The sequence below is a fragment of the Primulina tabacum genome, chromosome 9 (genome assembly GCF_025594145.1).
Source record: "Primulina tabacum isolate GXHZ01 chromosome 9, ASM2559414v2, whole genome shotgun sequence".
NCBI lineage: Eukaryota > Viridiplantae > Streptophyta > Magnoliopsida > Lamiales > Gesneriaceae > Primulina > Primulina tabacum.
Window position 1 is genome coordinate 7,231,574 of NC_134558.1, and position 21,610 is coordinate 7,253,183.

Below are 21,610 nucleotides of genomic sequence, written 5' to 3' on the forward strand. Positions count from 1 at the left end.
TAACACAAGTGTTTTTATGGATGTTCGAAGATAAAACTCTTATGCCAGCCCTTCTTCCACTCAGGAATTTTTCCACTACTCAACAAGTTTTTTACTAAAAGATTTTTGTTTTACAACTTCTTGTAACTTCCTACTTCAATTAGGACTTATCATTGTCTAACTGAAAATCTTTGTGATCACTTTACAACTATGGATATTTAAGAACCTTCGGTTCACGAAACAACAAATACAAAACTCAACGGCGAGACTTGACGGTTTGAGTTGGATACAACATCAAGAAATGATCTGTGGATTATCTGATGTATTATGATAAGTGTGTGCTAAGTGAGCAATAAATATTTTGATCGCTTGAGAGTGCTTAGGAATCTTTTGACGATGTAAATTGTAAAATTCTTGAATTCCGAGGGACGTACATAACTCTATCTGCATTATACAGTGTAATAAATGCCATTAAATGTCCCATTTGATTTATCGTCTTGTAGCTTCTAACTTCTGAAAAGTAATTTGACTTAAGTCACTTTGGGAAACATTCCATGACATTGAGAGTTGGTAATATAATGTTACTTTATGTTGAAACCGGTAGTCTCTGAGCGGTTGGAAATAACATATCTTCATTGATTTGCATACTTTTGACCGGAAGTTGGAGAAAAACAGATTGTATTTAATACAGAATGATCAGAAGATAGATGATCTGTAGATAGTGATAAATAAAACACTGGAGCAGCTAGACTTTGCATTAACAGTCAGAAACCTGAAATACAAAAAAATGTAGCGGTTGTATTTCTATAATAGTTATTTTTTCAATAATTAAAACTTAACAAAATGTTCCTTAAAAGCTTTAACAATTAAAATAGTCAAATTTACATTAATACAGAATAAATTAAAGATACATAAAATATCAGGAAAATAACATAGAAATAATATATTATGTGAAAAAATTTCGATAAAATTGTGTTGAATTAAATAACTCTTCTTACTTACATAGATTCATAGATATGCATCGATATAATTAGACCTTAATTCTTTTTGTTGCCAATCACATCTACTCTGTAATTAAAATTATTTCCGATAACTTATAGTTCTTATTACATCAATGCCAGAGCATCAAAGTCTCAATCTTTTTTGACGAGGTATCACGACCCCTGAAAATGAGATAATTAATGTATCTGAATCTAAAAACCACATAAATACTTTTAATTTAAAATATACGTTGTATACATTTTCGATATTTCATAAGTGTTAGAACATTTAGTTTTGGCGATAATAAAGAATAATTCAGTAAATTAGTACAAGCTGTCTTTTTGAGTGTATTACATGTTCTTGACCGTCTTTCTTAAGATTTAGAAAATACTCATTCAACTGGTCTCATAATGCAGAGCCATCCAACCGCTATACTGATATGAATGTGACCGGGCATAACGTGAGTTCCGACGGGTTCGTGATGCATGGGAGTATGTTTGGAGACCAAAAAAAACATTATTCAAGCATCATTTCGAACGATCGAGGCTACACGGACCTGTACACGGGGTCCGTGCCCATTACAGTCGAGATGGAGAATTCCCGAGCCTACACGGACCTTGCTCCGGACCCCTACATGGGGTCCGTGTCAATTGTTTTCCGGAGAGTATTTTCCCGAGTATACACGGACCCTTACCCGGAGGCCTGCACGGGGTCCGTGTCCTACGATATTTGCAAAGATTTGGTGCAGATTTTGTTACCTAGTTATCTTTTTGATATCTTTATTAGTTGTAAACAATATAAACACGAGAATTGGTGATTGTAAGATAGTTAATTCATTGAGTTTAATCATATTGATAGAGTTTTCTCTCAATTTCAAAGCGTGACTTTGTATACACCTTTGTGTGTTTCTCAAATCAAACTTATCAAAGTTTAATACTTTGTGGCGTTTGTCGATTGTTCTTCACTCGGATTGTCAAAGACGAGTTCTTTGAAGGTTTGCTTGAATTTCGATTGTATATCTCGTTAATATTTGTTACTAAATTCTTCGTAATTTAGAGGTGAATATTACACACTTATTTGTTGAAAAAGATCGGGACAACACAACCGTTTCTTTGTTTCATCGAATCGAGGGCGTGACTCCATATTTGAACGCGTTTGCTTTTCGTGATCGAAGGATCGCATCATTTGGTATCAGAGCTTAGGTTCATTGAATTCAAGTAAGTATCTTGTTCTTCAATTGTCAGATCTGTTTATTTCTTCGTTCGTTTCCAGATCTGTTTTGGTTTATCGTTCTTCGTCTTTCTGTGAATCTGTGATTCTCGAAAAAAAAGTTTGATTTTTATCTTTTTCTTGGTGATTTTCGAGATATAATCAGCAAAAAAAAAGTACAAAAAAAATCGAAAATTCACCATTATTTCTTTTGAGTATTTCGCTCCATTTCTTTCGTAGAGTCATATTCAAGTGTCTCTCACAATCAAAAAAAAAATTATTGTGCTATTATTTAGCATTGAATTTTGTTCTTATCTCATTTGTGAGTCATATTCAAAAGACTCTCACGATAAAAAAAAAAATTCAAATTTCTTGTTTTACGCAGTCCGTGTAAGTCAGTTTGCAAGTGTCGTGGAGTTTGAACTTGTGAGTTTGATGCACACAAGCTACAAAGCCTGAAATTGTACCCTACGAGAGAACTCTCCAAATTGAGTGAAATACTTGAGTGTGAGCGTTTATTTCTTGGAGTGACGTGCGAGGTTTTGTAGTGAGGACAAAAAAAAAAGGAAAAAAAAAGAGAGTCGAGTGAATTTTCATTGGAGTGACCAGTGAGGATTCGTGGTGAGGAAACTTTATTCTTTTTTTGTTTTATACTAATATTTTCTTGCAGGTATAATGATTGACAATAGTCAATTTGAAACAATGTTAACGGGGTTGGATAAAATGTAGGAGAAGGAGTTTAAGACTCTCCGTGAGAGGTATAGGCGATGTGAAGGAGAGGAGACCTATGATAGGCAAGGTGATGAGAGTAGACGAGGTAGTGGAGTTGAAGAAAGTAGAGCGTTGCGACAGTGATGATGAAAGGCGATGCGAGGAGAATAGGAGAGTGGGCAGAAGAGGTGGACGTGATATGCATAATGAGTCGTTGGCATCCATGTGGAGTTCGGAGCACGGAGGAGAGGTTCATGGCTAGCCCAACGACGGATACAAACTATGAATATCGAGGTACATTTAACAATTCAATTTCTAGTACTTTTGATATTATATGTTGTTGGTGTTTGGAAGTTGGGCATGATATTAGTCAATGTCAACGTAACGAGGTGACAGTAGTAGAGTCTTCTGTAGAGCTTGAACCACGAATTGATGGTTGAGGTCGTAGTTGAATCTGAGTTTGAGGTTGAGCTTGTTGTTGAATCCGAATCTGAAGTTGAGCCTAAACTTGGAACTAATGTTGTAGTGGAACCTGAATTTGAAATTGTGGTTGAGAAAGTTGTTGATTATAGTATTCCACTAGTTGATGAGTCGAATGATGTTAAAAAATGTATAGTGGAAGCTGAATCATTAGGTGGAGGAGCAATTATTGTACATCCATTTCTTGAAGGACAAAATGTTTCATTGGTTCAATTGAATCCTAGTGTTCTTGAGGATCAATTGAGATTTATTCATGAAGTGAGTGAAAAAGAATTCAAAATAGCCGAAAGAAAGAGAGAACAAAAGAGTGAGATGGCCCTAGAAAAGAAAAACGAGAGAAAAGATGAAAAAGAAAAAGAGGCCAAAGAAAAAGAAAAGAAAAATGAATCAAAGGCCCAAAAGATTGAAAAGAGTGAGGATGAGAGTTATTTATTTCTGTATAAACCCCTTAAAGTACCTTTGTACAAAGAGGTTTATTATTATTGGATGATATAGCCGGTTCAATCCCGAGCATTGTTACTTCTTCTTTGCAGGATTATGGTAATGTCATGATGAGGAGGAGAGCAAGTGTTGATGGTGTGAGAATGCAATGGGACGATCCATATGGATTTGGGACTAATCACGGTGAGGTAAGGATAGTTGCCAACGCAACAACCATGAGGTATGACTTTCGTTCTTATCTCAATTCGATGTTGTGTTGTTTTCAAGATTTTAGAGGAGATGTTGAAAATGATGATTTTAAGAGAGGTGATCGTATCTTCACTTTTGTCTCTAAGTTTTATGGGTGTGAGAATTATGAGAAGTTTCATGCATTAAGTTTGAACATTGTTGATTTTGATATCTCACGACTTGCTAAATTGGTGGGACTTGGTGGCTACAAAAATTTTTATGCATTAAACTTAAATTCTTGTGTTGTGTTAAATGTTTATATGGATAGTACATCTAGTATTTTCTATTTGCATGATTTATATTTGATTGGTGATGGTTGTGAAGATTACATGTATAGTACATTTAGTGTGTTCTATTTGCATGATTCATATTTGTTTGATGATGGGGTTGGAAAGAGCATGAATGAATATCAGAATTTTTATGTTCATAATGAATGCAATTTTAAGGAGAATAAATTCTTCAGTTCTATATTCATTGCATGAGTTACGTACTAGTGATGCATATAACGGTGTTTTTATCTTTGATAAAATACATGACTTTATGTGTTGGTTGCATATGAAGAGGTATGATGAGTGGGATTGTGAAACATGCATTGCATATAAGAGATTGACATTTTGGCTAGATTCTTATATCGTGCATGAGACTATGTCTTATTCCTAGTGAGCTATGGTCGTACACGTGTATGGATTTCATTGGTGTGTTAACTAGGTCTAAGAATGGGAGAAACCTAATTTTTGTGATACTTAATGGTATTTTATCATTTGGTGTCATTTATTATTTGGTATGTGGTGAAGTTGATGAGTTTATAGGAAAGACAACAGTGATGTTGGAGTTTCCAGTGCTGATGGATCGAGCTAACAATAGCACTTACAAACTTAAATTGAAAGGTAAGCATGTTGATAATTTAATTCTTTTATTACTAACTTGCTTCGTTTTTACGTAGGTAGGCAAGATTTGAGGACAATTCTTCTTGAAGAAGGGGAGTATGATATGAATCTGACCGGGCATAACGTGAGTTCCGACGGGTTCGTGATGCATGGGAGTATGTTTGGAGACCAAAAGAAACATCATTCAAGCATCCTTTCGAACGACCGAGGCTACACGGACCTGTACACGGGGTCCGTGCCCATTACAGTCGAGATGGAGAATTCCCGAGCCTACACGGACCTTGCTCCGGACCCCTACACGGGGTCCGTGTCTATTGTTTTCCGGAGAGTATTTTCCCGAGTATACACGGACCCTTACCCGGAGGCCTGCACGGGGTCCGTGTCCTACGATATTTGCAAAGATTTGGTGCAGATTTTGTTACCTAGTTATCTTTTTGATATCTTTATTAGTTGTAAACAATATAAACACTGAGAATTGGTGACTTGTAAGATAGTTAATTCATTGAGTTTAATCATATTGATAGAGTTTTCTCTCAATTTCAAAGCGTGACTTTGTATACACCTTTGTGTGTTTCTCAAATCAAACTTATCAAAGTTTAATACTTTGTGGCGTTTGTCGATTGTTCTTCACTCGGATTGTCAAAGACGAGTTCTTGAAAGGTTCGCTTGAATTTCGATTGTATATCTCGTTAATATTTGTTGCTAAATTTTTCGTAATTTAGAGGTAAATATTACACACTTACTTGTTCAAAAAGATCGGGACAATACAACCGTTTCTTTGTTTCATCGAATCGAGGGCGTGACTCCGTATTTGAGTGCGTTTGCTTTTCGTGATCGAAGGATCACATCATATACTTATTCTAATTGTTCGGTTGAAAGCAATCAAAGCAGAAAATATTAACCTTAACTCTCAACAACACTACAAAAGGTCATATTTGAAGTTTCTCATAAGGATATTACAAATTCAATAGTACTGAGAAAGCTTAAATAGAAAGATTGCAAAAATATCCTACCAACTTTCAAATGACAGAAAATTTGCAATATGACGGCTTTTTGATGAAGAATGGACTTAAAGTCGCAAAAGCGGGAAGGATATTAATGAGCATTTATTGATAGTTGCAGTTAGTGATGATGACATGTCCATATTGTCGGGAAACAATAAAAGTTATCATTGAATAGGCAAATTCAAAAGATACTATAAATAGAGGATGCCAAGAAAAGTTGAAGTCAAGGAAATTCAAAGAACACACATTCAAGCTTCCATCTCTTAAAAGATTTCTAATCATTATTAATCTTCACATAGTCTCTACTGTTCAACAACCAACAAATCAAAGAATATTTATCAGATCTTCAAGGATCGTCAATGGCCTCTTCCAAACCACTCGACCATTTCTGTCCAGAATGTTCTAAGAGTTGTTCGATAGTTTAAACACAAGGATTCATTTCTTTACTTCATTCGTGTTGTATTGTTTGTTAGAGTGTATGTTACAACAATGAACTTGGAGTTCTGACTTAGGCATAAAATAACTCCTAAGGTTGAAGTGAGTTGTTACAAAGAGTTGTAAAACCAAAATCTTCTAGTGAAATCCTTCTCAAGTAGAAGAAGGGATGACGTAGGGACTTGAGTTTCCGAACATCCATAAATTTTTGTCTCATTCCCTTTATTACATTTAATTATCTTGCTTACTTGATATAATTGATTATATAATCTTCATAAGAACTATCGGAGTGTTTTTCGCACAATCTGTAGTCCGGCCGTTTCTTAAGTGTTGAGAAAATCGGGTCTTGTATAGCTAACACTATAAAACTGATCGCATTATTTGGTAAATTTTAAAGTGTTTATTCACCCTCTCTAAACACTAAACTTATCCTAATAAGTGGTAACAGAGCGGGTTTTTCTCTACTTCTGATATACATGTACTTAAGTGGCATCTTTCAAAAGGATTCCACTGTTCTCTAAAGAAGATTATAATAATTGAAAATTTTGTATGCAAAAACATTTATCTGAACAAGACGGATGACATGTGGAATGTCATCACTGATGGTCCTATGAAGATCCTAAAGGCAAAAATAACCATTTCAGTTTCTAAAGGTGCTCCACAGACGGTGGAGAAGCACCGGTCCGATTGGACCACTTAAGATAAGAAGAAGACCATTCTTGACAATGTGGCGAAAGATATTTTTCATAAAACTCTTGATAAAAATTTGTTTAGTAAGATTGAATCTTTTTTTACAACTAAAGAGATTTGAGAGAAGTTGGCCTAACTCTGCGAGGGCAACGACAAGACGAAGGAGAACAAGCTAATTGTGGTTGTCCAGAAGTTTGAAAATATCAAAATGAAGGTTGAGAAACCCTCAATGAGTTTGATGAACAATTTAACAGTATCATTATCAAACTTACATTTCTTGGTAAGGAATATTCTAACCGTGAAATTAACTTGAAAGTAATGAGAGCTTTGCGTATAGAGTGAGATGTAAATAAGGTAGCAATGAGGGAATCCAAGGATCTAAACAAGCTAGAGCTGAATGACTTGTTTGCTAATCTCAAAGCCTACAAGTTTGAACTTGAAATTTGGACTATAGAAGATCCATCTATATCTCAACCAACAAAGGCTCTGGCTGCGACCGTTGCTGCTCTTCTTGTCGAAGAAACTTTTAGCAACAAGTGCGCTAAGCAACTAAGCAACGAGGCCATATCTCTATTCATCAGGAAGTTTGTAAACTTTATGTGCAAAAATAAATCTAAATTTTACTAGACCCTATTATATATAAAAAAACTAGACAGAGGATGATCAAGATTTTTTATAACAATGGCTAGAACGACTACTTAATTGTAGATTGTAATAGACCCAAGAAGAATGAGAAGAAATCGTTCGAGGGGATATGGTCAAATGTTGAGAGAAGATCTTTCAAGAAGAAGAAATATCAAAAGGTGCTTATTGCTGAGGAGAACAAGAGCAAATGGACAGACTCGGAGACTGAGTTTTATGGATCATAAACCAGCTCAAGTGGATGTGATAAAGAGCCGGTATAGTGCCTAAGGGCATATTCAGAACCAGAAGAAGATGATGATGAGATATTTTATTTCAGATTTAGTAAATTTACAAAAGAAGACATTGAAAGTAAGCGTAAAAAATAAGTCGAGTGGATATAGCTTCTTGCAGCAAAAGGATCTCGACGTTCTGAAGGTGAACTAAGTCAGCTAGCCACTGAAAATGATAATATACGAATACTATTCCAAACCACTTTAAATTAAAATAAAAAGTTACTAAAATTAATCAACACTTGGAACCAATCTTCAGTTTCATTTAGTAAGATGCATGAAAAGCAAAATCAATTTGGAGATAAAACATGCCTAAGCTTTGACAATGATGATTGTGCTCATACTAAAACAAGTACTCAATCAGTATATGAACAAAGGCGAGTCTAATATGTTAAACTTTGTCCGGTCGAGTGCGATATATTAACATGATAGGTGCAAAATCCAAAGCAGACCAAAAAGTTCTTTATGAGAAAAAGGCTAAGCATAGAGGACTAGAATACGTCGAACCTCAAGACTCTAAATTTTGAAAGACATGGTTAAGCCAAGAACAAATAAACCTGGACAAAGTAATCAGTCGAGTTCCAACCGGTCTTGGAAGAAGTAGTTTCAATCTAGACAATGTTAAAAAAGGGAAAACGAAGATAGTACTTTATTTTCAGGCCAGTTCAAAAGAGGTAAAGACTAAACAGAAAGGACAAATGGTTTAAACATCTGGTTAAATCTAGAACACTGCATAGCACTGTACACAACTTTACTCGACCGCTTGAATTTCTGGACACAGACATTGGCAAGACCCTAGAGGTAATTAATGTGTTGGTCTCGAAAGGATTAATCCGATTTGGACCCAACTAGATGTAGGTACCAAAAATGTTTTATGTTGTTGACAGGTACAGAAGGCAAGAACAATCGAAGAGTCAACTTGGTACCTTGACAGTGGATGCTCAAGGAGTATGATAAGAAACAAAAAGTTTTGTAAGAAGTGATTGATTCCAAAGGACCAAGAATAACATTTGGTGATAACTCAAAAGGTAGAACCGTGGGAAAATATAAGATTAACCATGGTAGATTCATTGTTAAAGATGTTATGTTGCTGAAAACTAGTGTTATAACTTGATTAGCATTAGCTAGTTGTGTGATAATGGTTACTCTATTGAATTTCACCAACACACTTGCACTGTTGTTTCTCAGAATATTGATAAACATTGGTTGTGGCACAAGTGATTGAATCACCTCAATTTCAAATTTGTTGCCAATCTGAGTAAACTAGAGTTGGTGACCGATTTACCCAAAAATGTTTTCATAAAAAATAAAATTTGCACTACATGCCAGTTGGGCATGCAAGTGAGATCTACTTTTAAAAGCAAAAGGTGTAACTTCTCCACCAAGTGCTTGGATTTACCGCATATGTACCTATTTGGTCCTATACAAGTAAATAGAATAAGGGGAATGATGTATACTCTAATAATAGTGAATGATTACTCCCGATAAACTTGAGTAATCTTTCTACTGTCCAAATATCAAATCGTTTTAAATTTGATCAAAGTTTTAAAATGATTTCAAAATGAAAAATCTACTGCGATGGATAGGATAAGGAGTGATAGAGGTACTGGGTTTACAAACAAAACCCCTGGTTCCTAACTAGATGATCAGGAAATCAAACATGTGTTCTTAGCAGTCCGATCTTCCTCAACAAAATTGTGTTGTTGAAAGAAGGAACTAGACTTTAAAAGAAACTGCTAGAACAATGATTGATGATTCAAATGTTTATGAAAGACTTTGGGCCGAAGCAGTCACTACAACGTTTTATACTCAAAAGAGATCTATGATTAACAAAAGACACAAAAAAACTCCTTATGAGATCCGGAATGACATGAGACTGGATATCTTCTATTTCAAAATCTCTGGCAGCAAGTATTTCATTCACAACAACGAAAAAACTCACTTGTCTGCCTTCGATGCTAAAGCTGATGAAGGATTATTTATTGGTTATTAATCAATTAGCAAAGCTTACAGTCTTTAACTATAAGTCTCTTACCGTTGACGAACCAGATCATGTTATCTTTGATGAATATACTATATGTTTAGTTTAAGAGCAGGTGAACATTAATGAGCTAAGTCAAAGATGGGAGAACACCAATCTCATCTATGAAAGAGTCGATCATATTGAGCTCGAGAGACACAATGAAGAAACTCCTGAAACCGGTCCAGTAATCACAAAAAACAATTTCATTGGAGCAGATCAAGATATCTTGGAACCGGTCGTGCAAAATAATCCATGAAGAGGAAAATAAGAGGTTATCATTAAAGACTAAGATCAACCCCAACAAGATCCACGTTCTCTTGACCAAACTATATGTAGAATAGAAGTCATCCACCCAATTTTGTCATTGATAACCCTTTTGTTCCCCTTAGAACTAGGGCAAATGATTGGTTAGTTTCTACATGCAACTTTATTTCTCATTTTGAGCAAAATAAAGTTGATGAAGCATTAGCGGATGCTAACTAAATAGAGGCCATGCAAGAGGAATTCAACCAGTTTGAGTGCAACAAAGTTTTGCATCTAGAACCTCGACCAAACAGGAAAATGTTATTTGGACTAGATGGGTGTTCAGGAACAAACTGGATGAAAATGAAAAAATTATAAAGAACAAGGATCATCTTGTGGCCCAAGGGTACTGACCAGAAGAAGTAATTGACTTAGATGAGTCATTCACACAAGTTGCATTAATTGAGGCAATCTGAATCTTCCTTGCATATGCTGATTTCAAAGACGTCAAATTATATCAAATGGATGTAAAGTCAGCATTCCTGAACGGTATATTGCAAGATGGTATTTATTTTGAACAAACTTCAGGTTTTATAATCTTGATTGTCCTAGTTATGTTTTAAATTAGATAAAACTATATATGGACTTATACAGATACCTAGAGCTTAGTATGACACTCTCTTGAAATTCTTACTTGATCATGATTTTGTGATAGGAACGTTCAATAAGACTTTTTCAAATTCACCAAGAGAAATCATATCTTGCTAGTGCAAATTTATGTTGATGATATTACATCCGTTTTCACTAACCTCAAACTATGTGAGAATTTCTCTAAGCTCCTGTGATGCAAACGTGGTTGATCAAGCACAAAAAAAAAACATGGGAGTCGTTGGAGTTGCCCGAAGGACCTATAACGAGGGGACGTAGCAAGAAGTTTAAAGAAGCACTTCAAGACTCATGATGAACTACCAAGCAGGATCTACAAATTGGGTGACTAAATTAGAGGAGGTTGGGAATCATGGGAATAATATTGAAGGTTTTTGGAATGTTATTCAAGTGCAATTGCCGAAGGTCCAGCGCACCCGCGCTAAAACAGGGACCGCACCCGCGGTCCAATGGCCGAAGGACCAGCGCACCCGCGCTAATAAAGGGACCGCACCCACGGTCCATGATAATCGAATTTCCCGAAGCTGCACCGCAACCGCGGTCGTATCATCAGCGCACCCGCAGGTCTTCACTTTCGTGTCAAATTTGCTAATCCCGAAGCTTCACCGCACCCGCGGTCGAATCTACAGCGCACCCGCGGTCTTCACTTTCGTGTCAAATTTGCTAATCCCGAAGCTTCACCGCACCCGCGGTCGAATCTACAGAGCACCCGCGGTCCTCACTTCCATGTCAAATTTACTAGTTATCTTAATTAAGCCTTTTTACACTACTTTTTCATTCTTTATTGATTATATATGCATTGTATCAGACCATGAACGAAAGAATTTCAGACTTTAAACATATTATTGTAGATTTCTCCCAATATTCAAGGCATTTTGCTTTGATCTTCAACACAAATCAAACTTATCAAAATTGTATCTTTGTGACGTTTGTCGATTGTTTTTCGCATTGTCAAAACAAGTTCTTTGAAGGTTCGTTTGAAATTCGATTGTTATTATCGTTGATATTTGTTCCTAAGTTATAATCGCTTAGAGGTGAATATCACAAATCGTTACTTGTTTCAAAAGATCGGGACAACATAATTCGATTCTTGTTCATTATTGAATTGAGGTTGCGATTTCAATATTCGTGCTTTCTTTTCATTCGTACAAGGTTTCGTATCATTTGGTATCAGAGCTTTGGCTCATTGAATTCAAGTAAGTATCTTGTTCTTAAGTTTCAGATCTGTCTAAAATTTTGTTCTGTTATCAGATCTGTGGTATCCTTTCGTTTCTTTTGTCAAATCTTTCTATATATATATAAAAATATATATATATATAAGAAAAGAAAATTATAAATTTCATTCTGTTATCATATCTGTGTTATTCCTTCGTTTCTGTTTTCAGATCTGTGTAATCCTTTGTTCTGTTTTCAAATATGTGTTATTCTAGTGTTTTTGGCTTTGTGCAATCCAAGTGAGACAGTTGCGAGTGTCACGAATTGAATCTTGATAGTTTGGTATACAAATATAAAGATTGATCACATCTTTGAGAGAACTATCACATTCGAGTGAAAATATTTGAGTGCAAGTGTTATTTCTTTGGAGTGATTGTGAGAATTTGAGTGAGGAACATCTTTTATTTCTACTAACATTTTCTTGCAGGTACAAAATCTGAAAGTAAAATGGAGAGGGAAGTAGGAGAAAGTTCGAACCAGGGTTTGTCTAAGGTTCAAATGGAGGCGTTATTTGGGCATTTTAGTAGAATGATGAGGGCCGAGTTGGATCCTTTATATGAGAGGTTGGATAGGCTTGAAGTTAGCACTAGTGAAAATAAATCTAAACCTAAAGGTTTGGGTACAGTCGAAGAAGTAGAGGATGATTATGAATTAGGAGTAGAAGAGGAGAGTCAAAACGAGAACTGGGGTAGGAGCGGAAGAGGTAGAGGATTTGGTAGGAGAAGAAGAGAAGCCTTACGGGGTAGGTACGATGATGGGAATAAGGAAGATAATAACATAGGTAGCATTAAGATGAAAATTCCGTCGTTCCATGGTAAGTCGGATCCAGAGGCTTATTTAGAATGGGAAAAGCGAGTTGAATTTGTGTTTGATTGTCACCATTATTCTGAACTCAAAAAGGTTAGGTTGGCCGTTGTTGAGTTTGTTGATTATGCACTTATTTGGTGGGATCAATTAGTTACCACTAAGAGAAGATGCAATGAGAGGCCTATAGAAACTTGGGCTGAGATGAAGAGCGTAATGAGGAAGAGGTTTGTACCAAATCACTACTATAGAGAAATGTTTAAGAAGTTACAAACTTTAAGACAGGGTGTGAAGAGTGTTGAGGACTACTATAAAGAGTTGGAAGTAGTCATGATTAGAACAAATATAGATGAGGATAGTGAGGCTACTATGGCTCGTTTTCTGTGTGGTTTGAACAGGGAAATTCAAGACCAAGTGGAGCTTAGACATTACTATGGATCTAGATGAAATGGTGCAGATGGCGAGAAAAGTGGAGCAACAACTCAAGAGGAGAGGAGTTGGCCATACCACACAATATGGGAATACATCAACACCTTAGCGTTCCAACGTTGTTAAACGTGAAGAAAGCAAGGTAGTGGTCAAACCCAAAGTTGACATTAAACAGGAGGCACCTAAGCAGGGAGTGCAAGGTTAACCTGAAACTCCTATTAATCATTCTAGAGATATTAAATGTTTTAGGTGTTAAGGAGTTGGTCATATTGCTAGCCAATGTCCCAATAAAAGGGTGATGGTGTTGAATAATTATGGGGAGTATGAATCTCATAGTGAGGGAGATGATGGAGAGGATAAAGATGAGATGCCTGCATTAGAGGATCCTGATGAGGGATATGAGGCAGTTGTGGGCGAAGCATTAGTGACTAGGCGTATAATGAGTACCCAAGTCAAGGAAGAAGAAACTAACCAAAGGGAAAACTTATTCCATACTAGGTGTTTTGTCAATGGCAAGGTTTGCAATCTTATTATAGATGGAGGAAGTTGTACCAATGTTGCTAGTTTTGAGATGGTTGAAAAATTGAGCTTGCCTACTTTGAAACATCCTCAACCATATAGGCTACAGTGGTTGAATGATTGTGGTGAAGTGAAAGTGAACAAACAAGTCTTGGTTGCGTTTTCGATTGGGAAGTATATTGATGAGGTGTTATGTGATGTGGTGCCAATGCATGCTTGTCATATTTTGTTAGGGATACCATGGCAATATGATAGGCAAGTGACACATGATGGGTTTAAAAATAGATATTCTTTTGTACTCAAGAAAGAACCCATTGTTTTACTTCCTTTGTCCCCAAAACAAATCATGGAAGACCAACGACAAAAGAAAACAAAGATGAGACCGAAAGAAAGAGTGAAAAGAAAAGTGAGGTGGCCTTAAACAAACAAGAAAAAGATATGGTCAAAATAATAAGTGATAAAAAAAATGATGAGATGACCATAGAGATAAAAAAAGAGGGAAAAGAAAATGAGAGGAAAGAGGTAAAAAAGAAAACATATATGGCCCAAAAGAGCGATATGAAACAATTGTTGCACACACATGATACACTTGTGTTGATTCTTTACAAAGAGATTCTCTTTAACACAAGTGATATAGCCGGAAATCTTCCTTCCGAGCATTGTTGTTTCCCTTTTGCAGGAGTTTGATGATATATTTCCGGAGGAGCTACCTCAAGGAATACCACCATTGAGGGGGATTGAGCACCAAATTGATTTTGTGCCCGGAAGTGCATTGCCAAATCGTCCAGCTTATAGAAGCAATCCGGATGAGATTAAGGAGCTTCAGCGACAGGTAAGTGAATTGTTAGATAGGGGTTTTGTGCATGAGTCCATGTCTCCTTGTGCTGTACCTGTTTTATTAGTTACTAAAAAAGATGGATCATGGCGAATGTGTGTAGATTGTAGGGCAATCAATAATATAACCATCAAGTATAGGCATCCCATACCTAGACTAGATCATATGTTAGATGAGTTGCGTGGTGCATGTATTTTTAGTAAGATTGATTTAAAAAGTGGTTATCACCAAATTAGAATGAGGGAATGTGATGAGTGGAAAACGGCATTTAAAACCAAATATGGGTTATATGAGTGGATGGTCATGTCCTTTTGGCTTAACTAATGCTCCTAGTACCTTTATGAGGTTGATGAATCATGTTTTGTGTGCTTACATAAGAAAATTTGTTGTGGTTTATTTTGATGATATTCTTGTGTGTAGCAAAGATTTAGAAGAGCATGTTGAGCATTTGAGACTTGTACTGACAACACTTAGGGCTGAACATTTATATGCTAATCTTAAGAAATGTGATTTTTTTACAAGCAAACTTGTCTTTCTTGGTTTTGTGGTAAGTTCACAGGGGATACAAGTGGATGAGGACAAGGTAAGTGCTATTCGAGATTGGCCAACGCCTGCTAATGTTAGTCAAGTTCGAAGCTTTCATGATCTTGTAAGATTCTATAGGAGGTTTGTAAAAGATTTTAGCACACTGGCGGCACCGATGACGGTGGTGATTAAGAAGAACGTTCCATTCCATTGGGGCGAGGAGCAAGAGAAGTCTTTTAATATTATTAAACAAAAATTAATTAATGCGCCTTTACTTGTTTTGCCTGATTTTTCTAATACTTTTGAAATTGAATGTGATGCTTCAAGTGTAGGTATTGGAGGTGTTTTGATGCAAGGAGGACGACCAGTGGCGTACTTTAGTGAGAAACTCAATGGAGCAGCACTGAACTATCCAATGTATGACAATGAGTTGTACGCGCTTGTGAGGACTTTGGAGATGTGGCAATACTACTTGAGGCCTAAGGAGTTTGTGATCCATACCGATCATGAGTCTCTAAAGTACCTTAGGGGACAACAGAAACTGAACAAGTGGCATGCCAAGTGGGTGGCATTCAGGGGGGGCATTCATAGGAACATTTCCCTACATAATCAAATACAAACAAGGTAAGGATAAAGTAGTGGCCGACGCACTATCACGGAGGTACGTACTAATTTCTACCTTGGATTCAAAAATTTTGGGATTTGAATATGTGAAAAAATTGTATGCGATGGATGAGGATTTTAAGGAAGTATTTGAAACATGTATGCATGGTCCACATGATAAATTTTATTTGCATAATGGGTTTTTATTTAGAGAAGATAGATTGTACATTCCTAAGTCATCAATTCGTGAATTATTTGTGAGGGAGGCACATGGTGGTGGTTTGATGGGGCACTTTGGTGTGGCTAAAATTTTGAGTTGTTTGCATGAGCATTTTTATTGGCCACATATGAAAAGTGATGTTGAACGTGTTTGTGAAAAATGCATTACTTGTAGACAAGCTAAGTCTAGAACACAACCACATGGATTGTATACACCACTTCCTGTTCCTAGTGAACCTTGGATTGATATTTTTATGGATTTTGTTTTAGGTTTGCCAAGGACTAAGAAGGGGAGGGATTCAATATTTGTTGTTGTTGATAGATTCTCTAAAATGGCACATTTTATTACTTGTCATAAAATCGATGATGCATTCAACATTGCAAATTTGTTCTTTAAGGAAGTCATTAGGTTGCATGGTATGCCTAGGACTATTGTATCTGACCGTGATGTTAAGTTTTTGAGTTACTTTTGGAAAACTTTGTGGGCTAAGCTTGGCACTAAACTGTTGTTTTCTACTACATGTCATCCTCAAACGGATGGACAAACTGAAGTTGTTAATAGAACTCTAGGAACACTTTTGCGTGCTATACTCAAAAAGAACTTGAAAAATTTGGAAGAATGTTTGTCATTTGTTGAGTTTGCTTATAACCGTAGCGTGCATTCTACTACGAATTATTCACCATTTGAGATTGTTTATGGTTTTAATCCTTTAACTCCTTTGGATTTGATGTCTTTGCCTGTGAGTGAAAGGTTGAACATGGATGGCAAGAAGAAAGCTGAATTCGTTAGAAGTTTGCATGAGAAGGTCAAGAATAACATCGAGAAGAAGAATTTACAATATACGAAGCAAGCCAACAAGGGGAGGAAAAAGATGATTTTTGAAAAGGGAGATTGGGTATGGTTGCACTTAAGGAAGGAAAGATTTCCAGAAAAACGAAGTTCGAAGCTCTTACCTAGGGGTGATGGACCATTTCAAGTGCTTGAAAAGATCAACGACAATGCCTACAAATTAGACCTACCAGGTGAGTACAATGTCAGTTCTACTTTTAATGTTAGTGATCTTTCGTTGTTTGATGTAGGAGATGATCAAGATTTGAGGACAAATCCTTTTCAAGAAGGGGAAAATGATGCAAACGTGGTTGATCAAGCACCAAAGAAAACATGGGAGTTGCTGGAGTTGCCCGAAGGACCTATAACGAGGGGACGTAGCAAGAAGTTTAAAGAAGCACTTCAAGGACTCATGATGAACTACCAAGGAGGATCTACAAATTGGGTGACTAAATTAGAGGAGGGTGGGAATCATGGGAATAATATTGGAGGTTTTTGAAATGTTATTCAAGTGCAATTGCCGAAGGTCCAGCGCACCCGCGCTAAAACAGGGACCGCACCCGCGGTCCAATGGCCGAAGGACCAGCGCACCCGCGCTAATAAAGGGACCGCACCCGCGGTCCATGATAATCGAATTTCCCGAAGCTGCACCGCACCCGTGGTCGTATCATCAGCGTACCCGTGGTCTTCACTTCTGTGTCAAATTTGCTAATCCCGAAGCTTCACCGCGCCCGCGGTCGAATCTACAGCGCACCCGCGGTCTTCACTTCCGTGTCAAATTTGCTAATCCCGAAGCTTCACCGCACCCGCGGTCGAATCTATAGCGGACCCGCGGTCTTCACTTCCGTGTCAAATTTGCTAATCCCGAAGCTTCACCGCACCCGCGGTCGAATCTATAGCGCACCCGCGGTCTTCACTTCCGTGTCAAATTTGCTAGTTATCTTAATTAAGCTTTTTTACACTACTTTTTCATGCTTTATTGATTATATATGCATTGTATCATACCATGAACGAAAGAATTTCAGACTTTAAACATATTATTGGAGATTTCTCTCAATATTCAAGGCATTTTGCTTTGATCTTCAACACAAATCAAACTTATCAAAGATTGCATCTTTGTGGCGTTTGTCGATTGTTTTTCGCACGGATTGTCAAAACAAGTTCTTTGAAGGTTCGTTTGAAATTCGATTAATCGTTGATATTTGTTGCTATGTTATAATCGCTTAAAGGTGAATATCACAAATCGTTACTTGTTTTAAAAGATCGGGACAACATAATTCGATTCTTGTTCATTATTGAATTGAGGGTGCGATTTCAATATTCGTGCTTGCCTTTCACTCGTACAAGGTTTCGTATCATCCTGCAAGAGATTCGAGATCAGTATGATGGGTGAACTTACATTCTTCCTTGGATTGCAATTTAAACAACTCAAAATATATTTTTTCATTAATCAATCCAAGTATACCAAAGAGGTCATCAAGAAGTTTGGAATGGACAACTGTTCAGTAGCATCAACTCCCATAAGTGCATCAATCAAATTAGATAAATATGAAGGGGGAATTCCGGTCGATGTTAAAATGTCGCAAACTCTTCTAACATTATTTTCGGAACCCTCTGTGAGATTACCAAAGACATGGGTCAATCTGAAGGTTTTTCTCTGCAAATTTCTTATCAGCTTGGATTGCTGAAGGTTAAATTTGGAATTACTGAACCATCACATCCTAAGAATTGGTTCAATCGTGCAACTATTGCAGTTTTCTTGAAGAGAAATTCTTCCTCGACTGTTGCTCCACAAAAATTCAAGTCGCTTAAAGGTGCTGAGCAGAAGGCTCATAAGAAGAAGAAAGCACCGGCTAAGGCACCAATGAAGAGGAAGATGGTGTATTCTAACACTGATGAAGAGGACAATCAGGAGAATGTCCCTCTTAAACAAGTGTTAACCAAGCCAAGGACCCCAATCACTGCATCCAAACGATCAGATGTTGAACCACATGGGTCCAAGGGTGATAAAGAGCTCAATAAAAAGAAGCTAAAATTAATGTCTGAACTGACTTGGCCGGAATGGGTCCCATAAGTCCATCCCACTCCACTGGTGGTTGGAATTCTCATTTATGAAGGTTCTGCTCCTTCAAACGCTTCTTTTGCCCCTTCAGTGAATCCTATGGACAAGGGTAAGGGGAATATGCAACCGCCCTCACAGATTTATATTATTTTTCATACATGTCATTCTGACTCTGCCACAAGTAATGAAGATGGTGGCAAAGAAACTGAAGTTGTTTGATAGATGGTTTGAATACCGCACTTTATTATTGTTGAAAACCATTCTAGAAAAAAGATCTGTTGGATAACCTGGCCAATCTGAAACTCCAGATGTTGGATTGGGAAGATGCAGATGAGATTGAAGTTTTTCTCATTCGGCGACCTTTTATTGACCCTCAAATGAGAGAGTGTCTTCTACCACTGATTATTATTCATAGGTATAACAATTTTGACGCCACCAGCTGTACAACTCCCGATAATGCTGCAGTTATTTTAAAGCTGGAGCTTGATGTTCTCCCCATTGCATACAAGATTTGAGATCAGCGAAGGAATTTGAGATGCCCAAGATTCCTCTTAAAAAACCATTGAGATCTATGCCAGCCAGATGGAAGGCATGTGATATGTGTGGTTTTTACTGTGTTTTATTGCATTAGTTTGTGTGTGTTTGCATTGTGCATGCATACATTTCGTTTACATTTGGTTCATTTTAGAGTAAAGCATATGCATTTGATCATTTCTCACTTGTGCATGACGAATTTGAAGGAAAAATGGCCGGAAAACTAAAATCGGAGCCAAGTGCCAAGCAAAGTTGACGATGTCCAGAAGGTATGGCGCTCGGGCAGTAGTTTTCTACAGGTCGGGAGCGAGATTGATCTTCCAAAGAGGCAAATTACAATGAGTTCGGCGGTCGGGCGGTAACTTTCTACCGCCCGAGCGCGAGATGACACAAGTCCCAAGCAGATTACAGTAGATGTGGCGCTCGAGCGGTAATATTCTACCGCCCGAGCGCCGTTTATTTTTGGAAAAAATTCATAGCCGATTCTTACCTTATGTGCTGAATGGGGATAATATGGAAAAGTAGGTTGGACGTTTTGGAGGGCATTCAGAAGAGATTTCAGAGCCGCCACAAGCTTTGGAGAGACTTTTGCGCTTGGATTGAAGATTCGAGGATTTCCACGGTACCGTTCTTCGCGTTTTTCGTCAATTCTCGTATTTCTAATTGAGTTTTCATTTTTTAAACATTGTTGTGTTTATTTTCAATATGAATTCTAGTAGCTAACTTTTATTATTTGTTGGGACTTAAGGGGATCCTACCCCAAAACTTTGATATAATTAATTTACACCTCGATTTCTGATTTATTATTGATTATACTATTTTGTTTATCGTGTTGTTAGAGCGTAGCTCACTTTAACAGCGTCTTTATATTGCGAGTGAGTTCGAGAGAATAACTTGTGATAGGAACGTGTAGTACAATCCGTGGATCTACAATTTGCTTAGATATATGAAATTGGATACAGCGCCGAGAGTCATAGTCCTTAGGGTCGAAAACTAGGGGATTTCACAGATCGAAATGCAATTCACTCTTGATAAATAATTAAAGACATTTAATTACTTCATTGAGTAGAATTAGTTAGGCATAGCTTGAGAGAGTGTGTTCAATTGACTAGGAAATCCTGTCGGAAGTATAAAATTAATTTCGGAACGAATTAATTAATTAACGAGGGATAGGTGAACCGAAATTCCCAACAAATTCATTTCTTATTGAATTTTACTCAACCATTTTAGATATTATATTTCATTACTCGATTTTGAATATTTTTATTTGCATGTTTATTTGATTATAGTAGTAATAAAACAATCAGTCACTTTTCGTTGCTAAAGATCTAGTAACTGAAAATAATAATTGTCAAACACAGTCTTCAGTGGAACGATACTCGTACTCCGGTACATTATACTATTACTTGACATCGTACACTTGCGATTAATTTTGAGCATATAAAACATATTTTTATTAAGGATTTCACTAGTGCAAGTTTTGCTCGATCAAGTTTTTGGCGCCGTTTCCGGGGACTGTTAATCTACAATTTTATTTTTAAGTTATTTTCTTTAGCATTATGTTATTTCTCTTGAGCTAACACTCCATATTTTATTCCAGATATCTTGTCTAGTGCATGCCAAAGTCACTTGACGTGGAGCTTGAGTTTGATCCTGAAATTGAAAGAACTTTCCGAAAGCGAAGACAACAACAGAGACTTAAAGAACTGATGGAGAGACACGAGCAAGAACGTGAGGAGGAACAGCGTGAAGATAGAAAAGTTGAGATGCCACGCCGCATACCGATGCTGGAGTATGCCCAACCTTCTTTGGATGGAGCACGCCCCAGCATTGTGAGGCCTATGGTGCGGGCAAACCAGTTCGAAATCAAACCAGCTATAATTCAGATGATTCAGAACACAGTCCTGTTTGGAGGATCTGCAGTATATGACCCAAACACGCATATCGCGGATTTTCTTGAAATTTGTGATACTTTTAAATTCAATGGAGTTTCTGATGATGCTGTTAGGTTGCGTTTGTTTCCTTTCTCTTTACGTGATAAAGCTAAAGCATGGTTAAATTGTTTGCCTGTAGGTTCGATCACTACATGGGAAGACATGGCGAAAGCATTTCTCATTAAATACTTTCCTCCATCAAAGACCATGA

The 21,610-nt window shown here is 37.0% G+C and overlaps 1 pseudogene; it reads left to right on the plus strand.

Moving 5' to 3' along the window:
- The first annotated feature begins 12,553 nt into the window (after window positions 1-12,553).
- Window positions 12,554-19,446, plus strand: LOC142556893 (uncharacterized; annotated as a pseudogene).
- The last annotated feature ends 2,164 nt before the right edge of the window (window positions 19,447-21,610 follow it).